Genomic DNA, 16,192 nt, shown 5'->3' on the forward strand with positions numbered 1-16,192 from the left:
GGGTGGCTCAGTTGCTTAAGCAACTGCCTTCGGCTCAGGTCATGATCCTGGAGTCCCGGGATCGAGTCCTGCATCGGGCTCCCTGCTCAGCAGGGAGTCTGCTTCTCCCTCTGACCCTCCTCCCTCTCATGCTCTCTGTCTCTCATTCTCTCTCTCTCAAATAAATAAATAAAATCTTTAAAATAAATAAATAAATAAATAAATAAATAAATAAATAAATAAAATCCACCAAGGATAGTAACACCTCATGGCTTTTCATTTTCATTGTTTTCCTGATTATTATTGCAAATTTACTTTTCTAAATGAACATTAGCATCTACTTCTCTAGCTTAATTGTTTAAAATAGTATTTTTGGCATAAGTGCATTAAATTTATAAATTAACTTGGGGAGGACTGATATTTTGGTGATGGCAAACTGTCCTATCTACCAGCAGGCAACGTCTTACATTTTTTCCAGGTTACTTTTGTGGATTTCAGACGTTTCAAAATCATCTCATGTAAATTTTACACGTTTTTTTTTAAGTTCATTCATTAGGTATTTTATCTTATCTCTTGCTATTGTGATTGCATACCATAATATCTTTTGCTGGTTATTGTTTGTATATACAAAGACTACAGATTCCTGCCCATTAATTTTATATCTTGCTCCCTCATTGAATTCTTTTATTGTTTGAATTAGAGAATCAATGATTCTCTAAGGTTTTCTAGGCATACTATCAGAACATCTGCAAATAGAGGTAGTTTTTTTTCTCTTTTCAATTATGCCTCTATTTGGATTGGCTAATGCCTTCAGTGCAATGTTAAGTAGAAGTAGAGATAGTGAGTATCCTTGCCTTGTTTCTGTCCTTAGTGGAACCCTTAGTTTTTAGGGTTCCTCCACTAACTAAGACACTATCTGTAGTATTCACACACGCATGCAATCACATTAAGAAAATACCCATTAATTCTTATTTTGGGAACGTATTTATCAAGACAGGATGTTGAATTTTATGAAATGCTTTTTCAGTATCTATGGAGATGACCATATGTTTTTCCTCCTTCACTCTATTAACATATTAAAGAACCAATATATCTATAAATATATTAATTTATTTTTTCCAATATTGAACCAACCTTGTGTTCCTGGAAAAAAATATTTGATCGTGGTGTATTGTTTTCTTAATGTGGTGTTGGATTCTGTTTCTTAATATTTATTACTTCTGTATCGATGCTCAGAAATGATACTGGTCTGTATTTTTTTGTGTTGTCTTTAACAGATTTAAGTATCAACACTATTTACTTCCTTAAAGAGGATCTGAATTTTTTTCTTCATTTTCTTTGTGGCCATGCTCTCTCTACTGAGGTCCTGCCTATCAACAAGACTGAAAAGTTTTGGCTGATACTATAGGACAATTCCAAGGGAAGCCTTTTCTGTTTCTTCTTGAAATGGCTTTAGTACTCCTGGTCTGCCTCAAATCTCTTTGCACCTGCAGTTCTGTATCATTCGCAACACGTGAGGATCAACCAGTGAGTCCCATTTCCATGGACTGAGTTAAGGAATTTATGCCTATGAACCTGAACTGAGGTTCCACTTCACCCCCGACCGTCAGGCTAGATAGACACTGGACTTTCTCAGGAAGGTATGCACCAGGTCTGGTAGAGATCAGCCCGAATGACCAGGTCTCCCGACATGCCACAGAGCATTCTTCACATTTAACAAGATACAGGTCACAAGGGAAACCATTTTAAGATTCTCAATCATCTTCATTAAAACATTAGAAAAAGCTGAGAAGATACTTAGATGTTTTGTGCTGCATTTTTCACTCAGTTTTAACAGGTGACTCAGTCCTTGCTAGAAACCACCAAGCTCAACAAATGCGAGATCCTGACCACAGAATCAAGGTCACAGAATCAAAGGTGCCTCTAGGGTTAGGTCCTTTAACGAAGATGCACATTGGAACCACCTGTGGAGTTTTAAGAAAAAAAAAAACAAACCAAACCAAAACCAAAACACGTAGATGTTAAGGCCTCATCTTAGACCCATCGAATCCCAATCTCCAGAGAGCGTGGGTATGCCCTAGGTAATCAAGATACAGCTGGTGCAAAGGCTGGTGTCCTGGCACTGCATCAAAAGCTATTTCTCAATGATTTTTTTTTTTAAAGATTTTATTTATTTATTTGAGAGAGAGAGAATGAGAGGGAGCACATGAGAGGGGGGAGGGTCAGAGGGAGAAGCAGACCCCCCGCCGAGCAGGGAGCCCGATGCGGGACTCGATCCAGGGACTCCAGGATCATGACCTGAGCCGAAGGCAGTCGCTTAACCAACTGAGCCCCCCAGGCGCCCCTCAATGATTTTTTTTAAAAAACTGTATTTCTTGAAAAATCCCCAGAGCTACAACATGAAAAAGCCCCCTTTCTCCTCTGGCCATCACAACTCCTAAAATAAAGTACTGCATTCTTTTTCTATCCTCTAAAATAACACGGAAACATGCCCACAAATGAAGAGATTTTATTTTCTAGAGCTAAGGTGGTGATTGGTAGTTGAGGACAAGGGGAAAGAGGGAAAGGCATAAGGGATTGGCAATCAGAAAGGGTACACCAATGAGTGCCACTGTATACAAGACTGGACTTGGAAATGTCTGAGTTCCTTGTTAGTGTTCTGTTCCCCGAGATTGACTTCATTCACGGTCACCTGAGTAGTTTTCAGCCCCATGAAGCATGTTAAGGGATAGGACAGTCTCAGTCTCTCCCTCTCTGTCTCTCTCTGTCTCTCTCTCACACACACATACACGGCACTTGTACTCTTGATCACTACCTCATTATGACAGGCTTCCAACAGTTAAGTACACCAACCAACACAGCACCATTTTCCCCACTCACTTTAAAAATTTCTCCAAGGCCAGGGCACCTGGGTGGCTCAGTTGGTTAAGCATTTGACTCTTGATTCCGGCTCAGGTCATGATCTCAGGATCATGGGATCAAGCCCCGCATCAGGCTCTGTGCTCAGTGGGGAATCTGTTTGAGATTCTCTCTCCCTCTTCCTCTGCCCCTCCCCCGCTGCTCAGGTGCTCACTCTCTCTCTAAAATAAACAAATCTTTAAAAAAAAAAAGAATTTTTTCCAAAGTCTTGTGAGCTAATTAATTAATGAGACATGTATCTTCAATCACAGGTAAAGAATGGGATCTTTAGGTCCTTAGAAAGTAGAGCAAGGTTACTGCATAATTCAATGGTACCATTTACTGAGCACCCAACCATGTGCCTGGGCCCTTAATTTGGGCAATTTTCTCACTTAAACAATCCAGTGGCTCTCGTGATGGCCATTGCCACGTGGTCTCATTTTACTCACGGGGAAGTGGTGGCTTGCTGAGGTTAACGGCCTGGTGAGGTCCCAGAACAGTTAACCAGGTTTGCCTGGCTCAGAGGCCCACTTTGTGAGTCACTGCCAAAAACATCTCTCCTTTCATCAAAACAAAATTTGAAGGCAGAAATGCCACCAGTCTCTTAAAATGCATTTTCGAGTTGTATAAATTTGGCGGTCCTGGGGGTTATGCGTTTCCCTGGAAAGTTATGAAAATGTATACCCAAAGTGTAAAACCGGAATGGGGTTCTTGCAGTTTTTTAGAATTAAAATAGAGTCACCTTAAATTTTTTTTTTTTTTAAAGATTTTATTTATTTGACAGAGAGAGACACAGCGAGAGAGTGAACACAAGCAGAGGAAGGGGAGAGGGAGAAGCAGGCTTCCCGCCGAGCAGGGAGCCCGATGCGGGGCTCGATCCCAGGACCCTGGAACCATGACCTGAGCCGAAGGCAGGCGCTTAACGACTGAGCCACCCAGGCGCCCCTAGAGTCACCTTAAATTTAAAAAAAAGAAACGCTACCACACTTGCACCGAAGTTGTTTGCTCAGCCCTGCCTGAGTGGGTGTTTTCCCTACTCCGTATGCATTCTTGTTTCACAAATGCCCATCTTTCTTCACCAAATTTACATCCAAACTCGCATCGTTTCTTTACCCAGAGAGCCAAGGGGCTGCTGAAACAGCTGGGCAGACAAAGCAATGTGAAGGTAATGAATTTCTTCCTCTAGAAAGGGAGGCTCCACCCTCCACTCAGGCCCTCACTGGGGCCCCTTTTGCCACCCCAATCCCATGGCTGCTTGGAGGGTAATTAGGAGCAAGAATTTCCTGCCCCTGCCAGCTGGCCTCACAACCATTGCTTCTTTCACCACCTACTGCCCTGAACATCACCCTTCCTCCCTCCCTCCCGCGTCTCAGACCTCTCCCCGAGACCTCCTTGCACCCCACCCCGCCAGAGATCCAGCAACATGTCGGAGCTCGTTCCACCAGGAAGCTTAGCACCAGCTCAACTCTTCATTCACCAGGACAAGGGGCCTCTTTCTTTAATGCACGGCTTTGCTCCATGATGCGCTGGGTTTACGGCCCCCATGAACTAAACCTGGTTCAGAATCCAACTCTATAACAGATTTTCGTTCAAATGGTTATTTTCCAAACCCCCCGCTCCCCAACTGCATTTTCTACCCAACTCCGTTGGCCCCGTGAGGCCGGCTTCTGGTGAGGCTCCGTGCCGGCGGGCCACCTAAAATCCTGCTCCCTTGCTGAATTCTTGTATTGTTTCAGCGAATTTTATCGTTGATTCTCGAAGATTTCCCAGCTCCGCTGTCGCATCAAGTGCAGAGACAGTTTCACTTCTTTTCCAATTTGTACGCCCATGTTGGACTTCTCTTATCTACCTAAAATGGCTAATATCCCTAGGATGATGTTAAGTAGAAGTGGAGATAGTGGGCCTCCTGGCCTTGTTCCTGGTCTTTGGGGAAATACTCTCAGTGTGTCTCCATGAAGTGGGACGCCAGCTTTAGGATTCAGAGGATCCTACTCACCTTCTCCCAACACTGGGCCTCAGCCTCTCCTCTCACAGATCTGCCCAGGGGCTCTGGGAAATACTGCTTCAGGCCCCGGAGTGGCAAAGGATCCCCTGGGTGGCTGGTCTCCGGAGACACCCTCAACCCAGGTGGGGTCCTGTCCCCCTACCCTCACCTCCGCAAGCTTTCCCTCCAGCTCAGCTGGAGAACGTCTGTGTCCCCGACAACGGCAGGGAGCGACCATGTGTCCAGCGCTCTAGGACGGGCAGTATCCGTATCCGTATTTCAACAGGATACTTGTGCAGAGAGAGGAGGATGAGCAGGTGGGAAGTCAGCTATTCCTGGGGTTTCCTGGACCTTTTCTCTTCGATAACTACCTTCGTCCTGCCTTTCACTGCCCCTTTAAAGAGAAAATGCTTCCCATTTGTTAATTGTTGAGAGTTTTACTGCCCTTTTATTTTGCTTGACATTTTATAATCAATCTTCTGTATATGTTTATATATGCTTTTCTATTTAAACTTTTTCTTTTTTTTTAAATCTAAAAAACATAGTACCATACCGCCAAAGGTGTCAGGAAACGCGCTCAAATAAGGACGGGCTCCAAAGACCGCCCTGCCAACAAAATGCCAGTAAAACCTGAAACCCGGTTCAGACACACTGGGAAGGTTCCAACATTTAAGACTTAAAGAACTTCTTTATTCCAGTAAATCAGCTTCCCTGTGAATACCATCAAAATCCTATGCTTTAATGAGTGAGGGAATATCAGAGGAAGGGGTGGAGAAGGAAAGGATTTGGACAAGTACGAAATTTAATTTAAAAACTATTATGAGAAGTTTAATTTCCCCTCCCCCAACCAAATACATAAATCTTGCCTGTGCATTTTCTTTGTTTCGTCTTTCTTAAAACAAAAAACGAAAAAACAACTTTTTAAAGGCATCCTGAACCATGAGAAACCATGACGGGGGAAGTCAGTGGAATGGAGTTTTTAGTAACAAATATTTATTGACTGGATTCCTAATAATTAAAATGCCATGTCAGAGAGATGGGGGAATGTAAAGGGATCTCAAGCCACGTTGTATTTCTCGCTGAATGCATCATCAAACCGGGGAGCAAAGACCTCACCGGGAAGGGTAATCAGCCACACGCGGCCATGTGGGCCACCTACAACGCAGGGGCAAAGCGAGGTGCCAGAGTTCCGGGGCAGACGGCTCACATCATGGTGGGAGCAGGTCAGAGCACGGCAAACCCAGACTGCATTTAAAGATGTGAACACGCGTAGGAAATGAGCTTGCCCTTGTAGTTAATAATCTGACCTATATACAACACTGCCGTTGGCCATGTCCCGAAGCTGGAACTTATCAAGGCCAAGACGTCCCGAACAAATCAGATTGTTCGGCTGGTAGCGTGTGTGTGAGCATGGCCACGTGGGTGGGTGTGTCCATGGGGTGTGCCTTCGTGCCCTCCCCTCCAGGTCCTGGTATAAGTCAGCTTGGGATGCTCTTCCAGGAGTGTCCCCTCGTCCACGGTGGAATGAGGCACCGCTTCGATCTTACGCAGAACCTGGCAGTGACGCACCCATTTTGGGGGGGTGCTGGGCCACTCTGACTCCAGCACCTCCACCAGCCGGGGTCACAGAAACCCCAGTGGAGGTGCTTTGCTGGGGGCATCCGTGGGGGTTCCCTGCTTATGCTGAGCCCAGTCTCCTTGTAGATAAACCTGGACCCTACCCTTTAACCCCCTGGGGCCCCTCGAGGAATGAATGTGTCACACGGCACAGCGCCTGGCACGCTGGGGCATGTAGCCGATGTCAGTTCCTTCCTGCTGGCAAAGTGGCATGAAAGCAAAGGACACAAGGCTCCTTGGCTGTATGTGTTCTGGGAGAGGATGTGTGCAACAGGCACACGTCGCCCTTGTCTGAGGGGCTCAGGATATTCTGGAGAAAGAGGAACCGTCTCGTCTTCCCTTCCCACCCCACCTGACTGAAAGGGAGCTTAAAAGAAAAGCCCCGCAGGAGGGGAAGAATGAAGGGGGGGAAATCGGAGGGGGAGACAAACCATGAGAGACGATGGACTGTGAGAAACAAACTGAGGGTTCTAGAGGGGAGGGGGGTGGGAGGATGGGTTAGCCTGGTGATGGGTATTAAAGAGGGCACGTTCTGCATGGAGCACTGGGTGTTATGCACAAACAATGAATCATGGAACACTACATCTAAAACTAATGATGTAATGTATGGTGATTAACATAACAATGAAAAATTAAAAAAAAAAAAAGAGCCCCGCAAGAGCACCTGATCAAGCTCTCAAGGGCTCACTAAACGCTCACTAGCCCCGTCTGCGGCTGGGAAACGCGCAGTTCACCCGTGCTGCTGAGGGGGCTGGGGGCAGCCTCTGCCCTTGGCCCATGCCCCGGAGGGGGCGTCAGGTCTCCCTGGGGAAACACCGCTGCCTTTGCTTATTTCTTTTGTTCTCACCCCTCGGCGTGGCTGGGTTTTGATCACAGGTATATTCTGTTTTCATTTTGCTAGACTCCCTCAATTCCCTCAAGCCCCTAGTAAACTGTTCAGTGACCACCTCCCAGAAAAGTCAAAACCGTGGCATTTTGGGGGCACCCGGGTGGCTCAGTCTGTGAAGTGTCTGCCTTCGGCTCAGGTCGTGATCCCAGGGTCCTGGGATCGAGCCCCACGTCAGGCTCCCTGCTAAGCGGGGAGCCTGCTTCTCCCTCTCCCTCTCCCCCTGCTTGTGCTCTTGCTCTCTCTCAAATAAATAAATAAAATCTTTAAAAAAAAAACCAAACTGTGGCATTTCCTGGAGACTCCGCTTTGTCTTCCTGATGCTGTCTGGTGCACGCCCCTCTCTGCACCCATGCTCAATGCTTCGAGAAGCATCCTGCAGCATATGCTGGAGGAACACACACAATTTTCAGAACTGGGGGCGTGCTGAGCTCACGATGGGCTGGGCCACACATGGGGCAAAAGCAGGACAGCACAGTGCCCCGTGTCAACAGGGGGGGCCCGAGTGGCTTCTCCTGCAGAAACGCGGGGATGGACACACCTCAAGACCTACTGCTAAATGCGGTCCCAGCAAATGACCCTTGTAAAGCCAAGAACAGTAAACGGAGCTTAACGTTCTAATGAAATCAAAATTGCTGGGTGTGCTTTCAAAATGAAACTGCCTGGAACTTCTCATAACGCTTTTTACGATAAGCATTAAAATGTAAAGAGGAAGATGGAAGTTCCTGCTCCAGACCCGGTCTGTAACGAGCGGGAGCGGAGGCCTCGAGGATGGGGTCCGGGAGAGAGGTGTGTGCGCTGCATTACCCTCGGAGATTATTATATAAAATGAGTGTGTTATTAAAAGGATCCTGAAGTCATAAAAAGTCAAAGGAGTTTTTAGTGAGGATGAATAACTTTTTTGGTAAAAAAATGAATAACTTGTATTATCATGCTCTGGAGCATGGGTGAGTCCCGAAAGCAGTCACTCCATTTCCTATACACCAGAGATCTTTCATTGCCAGTGGTTGGGTTTTTTTGGTTTTGTATGGCATTTTCATTTTGGAAAGATCAGGAACCCAATCTTGAAGAAAGTTGGTAGGAGAGAATCCCTCCAATTAGCAGATGTGGGACCTTGATTACTGTATTAGGAAAAGTCAACAGAAAGACCCATCTCCTCCAGCCACGCCAGCCACCGGACACCATGTGTTGTGTTCTTACTTCTCAAACACTACACACCACCTCACCCATTTCATGCCACACAAAGAATAAAATCATTGGGTCAGACGACTGTGGTCTGATGTGGTGGGAAAAAAAAAAAAAGTTTTTCATGCAGTTTTCCTTTCAAATGTATTCGATTAATTAAGAATATGCTCAAGTATGACTTTGGGCTTGAATTCCTCGAGTAATTTAAACATTTTCCCTATAATTTTGTTTCTGCCCATCAACCAAGGAAATTCCAATTTAATCTCTGGCCAGATAATCATAAATTCTAAATTAGTGGAGGCTAAATAACATTCCCCTTTACGTGGTCAGGAGGATGTAGGATATCTGATTTATGAACGTAATCATGCTACAGATAGTCTGGAAAACAGAAGTAAAAGATGCAATCATTCATCCTAACACAACTCAACCATTTTTCCATATTTCCTAGTCCTTTGTCAGATGCATGTTTTAAGATTTTAATCTACTAACTACTTATTTTAACCTACTTTTTAATTGATCTAAGAATTGCTCTATATTAGTCTTTCTGTTGATGAATAATATCCCACTGAGTGACTATATACCCTGTGTTTCCTAAAGTATGGGTTTCCCCATATATATTCCTATATATTTTCCCATATATTTCTTGAGTGTAGATTGCTACAAAGTAGGGTTACTGGATCAAAGGGTAGGAACTTCTTGTGATCCCTAATGCTCACTACCAAATTGGTTTTCAGAAGGTTGTTCCAACTTACACTCCTGTCAAGGTTTAAACTTGTTTTCAAGGGTACCTATCTCCTTGTGTCCTGGCCTATCTTGAACAGTATCACTAAAAAATAAAAAAATAATAAAAAATTTAAAAATTTTTAAAAATCCATGGTTTTTGTTCGTTTGGTTTTTTTGGCTAATTTAGTGGGTGACAAGCATGTTCAGTGAATTGTGAAGGATTGTGAAGTAGGGTCCTATGATGTTATGTTGGCTCTTATATTCCAGAGTAAAGGCATAAAAATAATCACAGAGACATATTCTGTATCTGGCTGCCTTTCTTAGAGTCTAATGTTTCTGCTCATCTGCAGAGAAAGATCCAGAAGGCAGTAGGAATGCTCCGATGTGGTCTGTCAAGACTCAGACAGCAAGGGGGGCTGTCTGCCCTGGAAGGCGGGTCGGGCTACACTGTATTACTGTTCTGGCGTCATTTCGATCGGCCGGCAGCACACTTGAGTTTCCGGAAGCAGACGGCAGAATTTTGGTGTTCTCTCCACTTAGAAAAACCATGAAGTCGGCAGAATTTTCTTCAGTCGCTCTGTTCACCATCACTGCCTATCCGTGCTGATTCGGCACTGATACGGCCTCTGATTCTTGTTAGAGCAAAGAATTTGGGTGATGGACAACGTGCTCTGTACATAGAATAAAATGAAACAATAAACTAAGGTGTGACTTAGCTTTGAGGTTTGAGCCTGCTTATACTTAACAGCGGGTTAAATATGCCTTATCAAAGATCTTCTGAACACGAATCATTATAGAAAAGATTTTGCACGGGGGGAAAATAGCAATGGATGTGTCCAAAACACTTGCACACACCTCGCTGGGCCTTGGGTAACCCTCCTGAAGACTCTCCATTATACAAAATTTCGAACACACAGCAAGCGAAAAGAATGGTGTAAGGAACCCCCATGTGTGCGATCACTGTCGACAACCAATAAGCCCTTTAATGTGCGCGGACCGGAAGGAGGCGCCCCACGCTCCCGGGGTCCCGGCCCCGCATCCAGGCTTCCCAGCAGCCAGTGACTCTCGGGTGAGGCAGCTTTTAGCATTTGCGAGAAGCAGCACCGCCAGCTGCCAAATTCCTGCTGGGTCGGCCAAGAGGTATGAACCCAAAATGAAAAAACACGAAGGATTTGTTTTTTAAAAGCAATACATCAAACACAAAAAGAGCTCTTTTGTAGGAATTTCTGGTGCGGAAGCCAGAGAAGAGAAAATCATTCTCCCTCCCAGGAGGAAGCGGCTTGACCTCACCTGCAACTTTTCTCTTACGGTGTGGGCTTTTCTCACCCCATTAAATGTAACCTACTCTAGGTGGGTTTGAACCATATGGGAGAAATAGGGAGTGATGGAGAAAATGCCCAAGGGCAGCAAAGTGCCCAAGGGCAGGCTGGGGCTGCCACCATCGCTGGAAGGCGGGCCCTCAGGCCACATACACTGGGTGGGGGGGAAGCAGAGCCACAGAAGGGGGGGCCACAGGGCCATGTGGATGCGGCTGCTTCAAAGGTGCCTGTCAGACACACAAGGGCACAAGGATCACGTTTCCGTGGCTTCAGAAATCGTGTGCACTTCCCCCCGCCCCACAACAGTCTTTGCAAAGGGAAAGGAAAGAGAAAAGAAAAAACAGAAAGAAAAAACAGGTTATAATGGGGCATCTTCCCACCACTTAAAAAGAAAGGGCCAGTTGGGATGGTGGGAGCAGTTTTCACACTGTGAAACCTGAAGGAAAAGCAGCGGAATCAAACCCGTGTTCTCGAAGGGCATGGGCCCCAGAAACAGGAGCGCGAACACCCGAAAACCCAGCCAGGGAGCCCTGCCTACTGTCGAGGAGCTCAGGGCTGTGCCGCACGGGACAGGAAAAGACAGTAGCAGTGCTGTGTCCCTAAATCCCCATCCCATTAACCAGGTGCCAATAGTGAAACCCACAAAAGGACCCCAGTTACATCACCTGGCGGCCGCTCAAAAGGCTCCCAGCACTGACCCCCCGGGACAGGCAGCCTTTTCTCCGGGCACACGGCAGGAGAAGAAGCTCACTTTGGCATCCGTGCGACCAGGGTCAGCGGCCATCTGCCTACACACCGTCCCCTGTAGATGCGTCGGAGCAGAAGTCTCGGGGAGAACTGACAATCCGCCGTTTTAGACCTGCAAAAACGGCACCTTCCCGTGACTCAGACTGAGGAGGAGGAGAAGCACCGTCAGCTGATTTTTCTGACGTCAGCACCTGAGGGAATTGCTGCATTGATTCCACTGGATCCCTGGGACAGTGTTCCAAGGTGGGGACCTTGCGACCCCATTTGTGGATGAGACGACTCAAGTGATTGATCCAGGACCACAGCTGGTAAGAGGCATGCCCAGTGCCCACGACAAATAACTGTTTCCAAATGAGGAAGCCAACAGCCAACGAACGTCTCATCACAGGGCTGCTGAGATGGGTGGCGCACTTGGAACCACAGCGGGAGGCTGGTGGGGGAGGCTCTGGGGAAAGAAGGCAGTGCCATGCCAGACCCCAGCCCTTTCAGAGAGACCAAGACCCAAGGGCTGTCTCCACCTTAACTGTGACACTCATCCTACTGGTTTGCTTTCACTTCCCTTTCATCTCCTTGTGAAGTCGCATGCTAAAACACATCCTTGGTGGGAGCCGCATCTGAGCTATCCAGGACCTGGGTCTGCTCAACCACACCGGGCGTGGAGGGAAACGCACGGCAATTCCTCTCCATTCCCTCGTTCCTGAGCTTTGCCCTCGCTTCCCAATCTCACAGAAATGTTCACAGTCGGACTTGAGCCCCTAACGTACTTTGAGATGACCTGTTCACAGGCTGAGCTGGTTTCTACAAAGAGAAGAAACCTTGACTTTATCGGGGACAAGTAAAAAGTTAAAATTGTTGAGGCCTTTAATTACCCTTTCTAAGGTTAATGTTCCATTCATTTCTGGATGTTTCCTTAGGGACAAGCACCTTTCTCTAGGCCCCTGCTTCTCCCAAGAGCTTGAAGGACACGCAGAGGCTTGTGTCCACTGGAGGACTCATGGAAACACAGGGTAACAGGGTGCATATTTAGCCATGCGTCAGTTTTATTCCCTGAAGCAAAAAGGTAAGTGGATAGGTTAAAATAGTTTTTATATTAAAACAAATACACACCAGAATTATGGAGTAGAAATACCTATAGAGTAGGTAAATACGTTAGGTGACAATACAGTGAAAACAAAATGAAGCACAGTAAAGGGACAGAGAGGGACAAGGGAGGGGGTGTCAACTGTGTGTGGATGGTCAAGCAGGACCCCTCTGGTAAGACATTCGTTCAGAGAGCACAAGGAAGCCAGAGGGTATGCCATGAAGGTATCAGAGAGAGGAATGTTCCAGGCAGTGGAAACTGCAAGACCAAAGGCCCCAGGTGGGTATGGGGAAGAACGAGGTGGCCGAGTACGTTGTAAATGTGTATAGGGGAAAAGGACAGCTACAGGAATGTGGGATTGGGGGGGGGGCATGTTTAGGGTTTTTAAGATCTGGATTCTGGATTTTATACTGAATGAAATAAGAAGCCATGTTGAGCCATTCTAAGCAGAAGGATGATATAATCTGACTTTTTAAAAAAAGATTCACTTGGCTTCTGTAGGAAAAACAGCTTGGCGGGGGCGGGGTGTCAGTGGCCACGGGGGATCAACTAGGCGGCTCTACAATGATGCAGGTGAGAGGCAAGGCTGTGTAGGCTGGCATGGGAATGCCAGAAGCTGAGGAGCAGGTGCCTTTTAGATATTTCAAAAGTGGAGCTAACAGGATTTGATGACAGATGGAGTTCCTGAAAGAAAGGGGTGGGGGAGAGCAAGGAAGATAGAAAGGAAGGAAGGAGTCAAGGATGAGTCCAAGATTTCTGTCCTACACAACTGGGAAAAAGGGGACACGTCATTGCGGAAAGGAGGAAGCCAGGCGCTGAGCAGGTAGAGGGTTGATCGGGCACTGGGTTTGGAAGTGGCAAGTATGAGAGGCCTACTGCACCATCCAGTGGATCTAAAAGGCAGTGTGGACTTGAAGGGAGAAATCTGGACCAGGCTATTTATTTGGGAACCATTACCGTGGAGATGGTACGTAGAGCCATGGGACCCGGTAAGGTAAGCTAGGGAATGAGTCGGACTACAGAGGGAAGACATCTGATCACCTTGACTCTGTTCTCTGGCAAAGGCTTCAGGCTGAGAATCCAGAACCCACAGCCCTGATTTCTTTCTCAGAAGCACAAAGTATGTTGACCATATCAGGTCAACACACCTGAGCTGCCAACCCCGAGAAAAGGCGGAAATGCACCTCCTCCTTTGCTAACAAGTGTCCCCACACACGTGTGCAGAGCAGGGCACGAGGGACACAGGGGCCCCCTCCTGAGGTGCTCCTGCCTTCAAACACTTTTTAAATATATTCAGAACAGAAGTAAATGATGACCATATGCATCTTCCAAAATAATGATGACCTTTGACACAAACCACTGAAAACGACTTCAGAGTTTCTGTACCACACACGCTGCCTAGCATATAGAGGGTAATTTGTAAATATTTGATGAATGAATCATTATGTACATTTCTAACTAAAACCAGAAAATTTGGGACTGTGAATCCTTTACAGCTCAACAAACATGCAAAATTACTATTCGGTGAGAGACAAATATCTGAAGGTCCCCGGTGATCCAACACACCCCCCTTTCATAGAATGAGTAATGCTGCCTTAGGTAAATGAGCTCTGCTTCCCTTCCAGAAAAAATGAGGGAAGAACTCTTGCCATTGATTTCTCCCCCAGTGCCCTGTGCAGAGCAAATGCCCAGTAAATTGTAATGAATGTCCAATGAGTGAGTGAATAAATATTCATTAAAAATTAACTGGACAGTTAATTTAGGTCACTCACCGGAAAAAAGAAAAACAGTGAAACTAGAAAAGTATCTTTTTAATTTAAAAGGTTAATTAAGGATAAAGCTTTAAAAAAATATTTTGGTGGCTTAAGTAAACCAAACACAACTGGGGTTCTAAACAGCTGTGATTTGTAACTTTGAAAACATTCCATTATGTTCCACAAATTAGAAAAAAGAGCAAAAGCTGCCTGACTCATTTTATGGTTCTAGTACAATTAATCTCAATTCTGAGTTAGGTAAGTAAGAAAACAAAATAACAGGCCCTCTTCACTTATAAACAGAGAAGTGAAAATCCTAAATGAAATGCTAGCTAACTGAGTTCAATTACACATCTTATGTATAATGCATTATAATCAAGTAGCGTTTATCCTAGAAATGCAAGGATGGTTTAACATCAGAAAAACCTATCAATGGAACACATCACGAGGGCAAAATGAGAAAATCACATGATTGTCTCAGGATGCAGAAAAGATAAGTGATACATGTCAGTGGGTCTGGGTCAATTCTCCAAAGGACCTATTGGTCAGATGACTGATCTCCTAAACTTACCAAATTTTCTGATTCCCAAAAGCATGTTTGTCGTTTACTATTTAAAATGGTACAGCAGTTTGTATTAGATGTATTGGCAGGCCTGTGAGAATGGCAGGGGACCAGGACTCAGATCATCTGAGACACCAGAAAACCAAAAGTGACTGTTCTCCAAAACTGGCAAATAATCCCAAGCACCACTGTATCCCTTCAGTCTTCCCACAGAACCCACCAGACTGACCGGGGCCACTCACAAGGAGGGAAGAAAAACTACTTTGTGGTTTTCTCCAGAGGACATCCATCCGGTCCATGCCAATGAGCAGTATCTTCCAGAAGGAAGAATTCAGGAATGAGGAAAAGAAGTAATGAAGCATCTACAGAAAAGATCATTGGGTCTAAATCAGCAAATTCATTACATAAAAGTGACTTCTGATCACAATCTCTCTTAACACTGTCCCTACATACCATCCAAAGATAGTACTTTGTGCTGTGTCTAAAATCTTCTGATGCGGCTTTAAAACAATCACATCCTTAGCAACAGACTAGAGTGATAATGTCAGAAAACAGTATTGGTTCTATGCCCACAGTTTCAATAGCATTTAAGTCCAACCTTTCATAAACATTATTACATTTATTTTCTCCTCGTTTTGCCTTATATTTTTGTTTTTATAAATGGGGAACAGGTGTGCGGAGGAAGACTCACAATCAGCATGGCATGCATCGTTGAGAAGTTTCCTATGTAAAAAGCCCTCTTTTAATACCTTTGCAAAAATGTCAAGAATTTCCCATTTGAACATATTCAACGAGGGATTAAATGTGCCGGCACTCATTTCTGGTGTGTATTTCGTTAGTTAGGTCTCTCAAAGTTACACAGAGTCCGAGCCTGTTCAGCACATGAATGAATGAGGCTAAGGAAAAGCCACCAACACAGAATGCAACCGTATACGTCTTGACCGAGCACAGGATGCCTGAGGTCTCATCCCATCCCGCTGCCTGCATTCCTAATTTTGTGCATTGGCATCATTTACCCAACAATGATCTACTGGGCACTTACTATGTAACAGTATTCCAGAGAGCAAGAAATGTAGCAGTAGACAAAGCAGGCTTACATTCTGGCAGGAGGAGGCAGATATGAAACAAATACGCAAATAAATATATTCTATATCAGGTAAGGGGGTAACAGAAGGGGCAGTGGAGGCTGTCTGACATTTTGTAAAGACAGTTAAGGAAGGCCTCTCTCATGAGCTGACATGTGAGCAGAGTCCTGAAGGAAGTGAGAGCAGGAATAGCATCTGGGAGAGGAATGATCCAGGCAGGGAAAGAATAAACACTAAGGATCTGAGGCAAGGAGGGTATGCTTGCAATGTCTGAGGCCCAACACCCATGTGCGTGTGCATGGCTGCATGTGCACGTAGGTCTGCTAGGCAGGAGTGGGGGTGGAGGTGTGGGGGGGGGCGCTCAATCATGTA

The 16,192-nt window shown here is 45.6% G+C and overlaps 1 protein-coding gene and 1 long non-coding RNA gene across 2 annotated transcripts in view; one reads left to right on the forward strand and one right to left on the reverse strand.

The window, feature by feature from the left end:
* HLCS (holocarboxylase synthetase) overlaps nucleotides 1–16,192 on the reverse strand; it is a 173,702-nt gene that overhangs the window by 27,048 nt on the left and 130,462 nt on the right. The gene's annotated exons all lie outside the window — the stretch shown is intronic.
* LOC115944103 (uncharacterized) lies at nucleotides 11,529–15,321 on the forward strand. Its single transcript, XR_004078677.2, has 3 exons — nucleotides 11,529–11,646; nucleotides 12,253–12,398; nucleotides 14,938–15,321. It is a non-coding gene; the product is annotated as an uncharacterized LOC115944103 (long non-coding RNA).

The sequence above is a fragment of the Leptonychotes weddellii genome, chromosome 1, assembly GCF_054177405.1.
Source record: "Leptonychotes weddellii isolate Sample4059 chromosome 1, ASM5417740v2, whole genome shotgun sequence".
NCBI classification, from domain to species: Eukaryota; Metazoa; Chordata; class Mammalia; order Carnivora; family Phocidae; genus Leptonychotes; species Leptonychotes weddellii.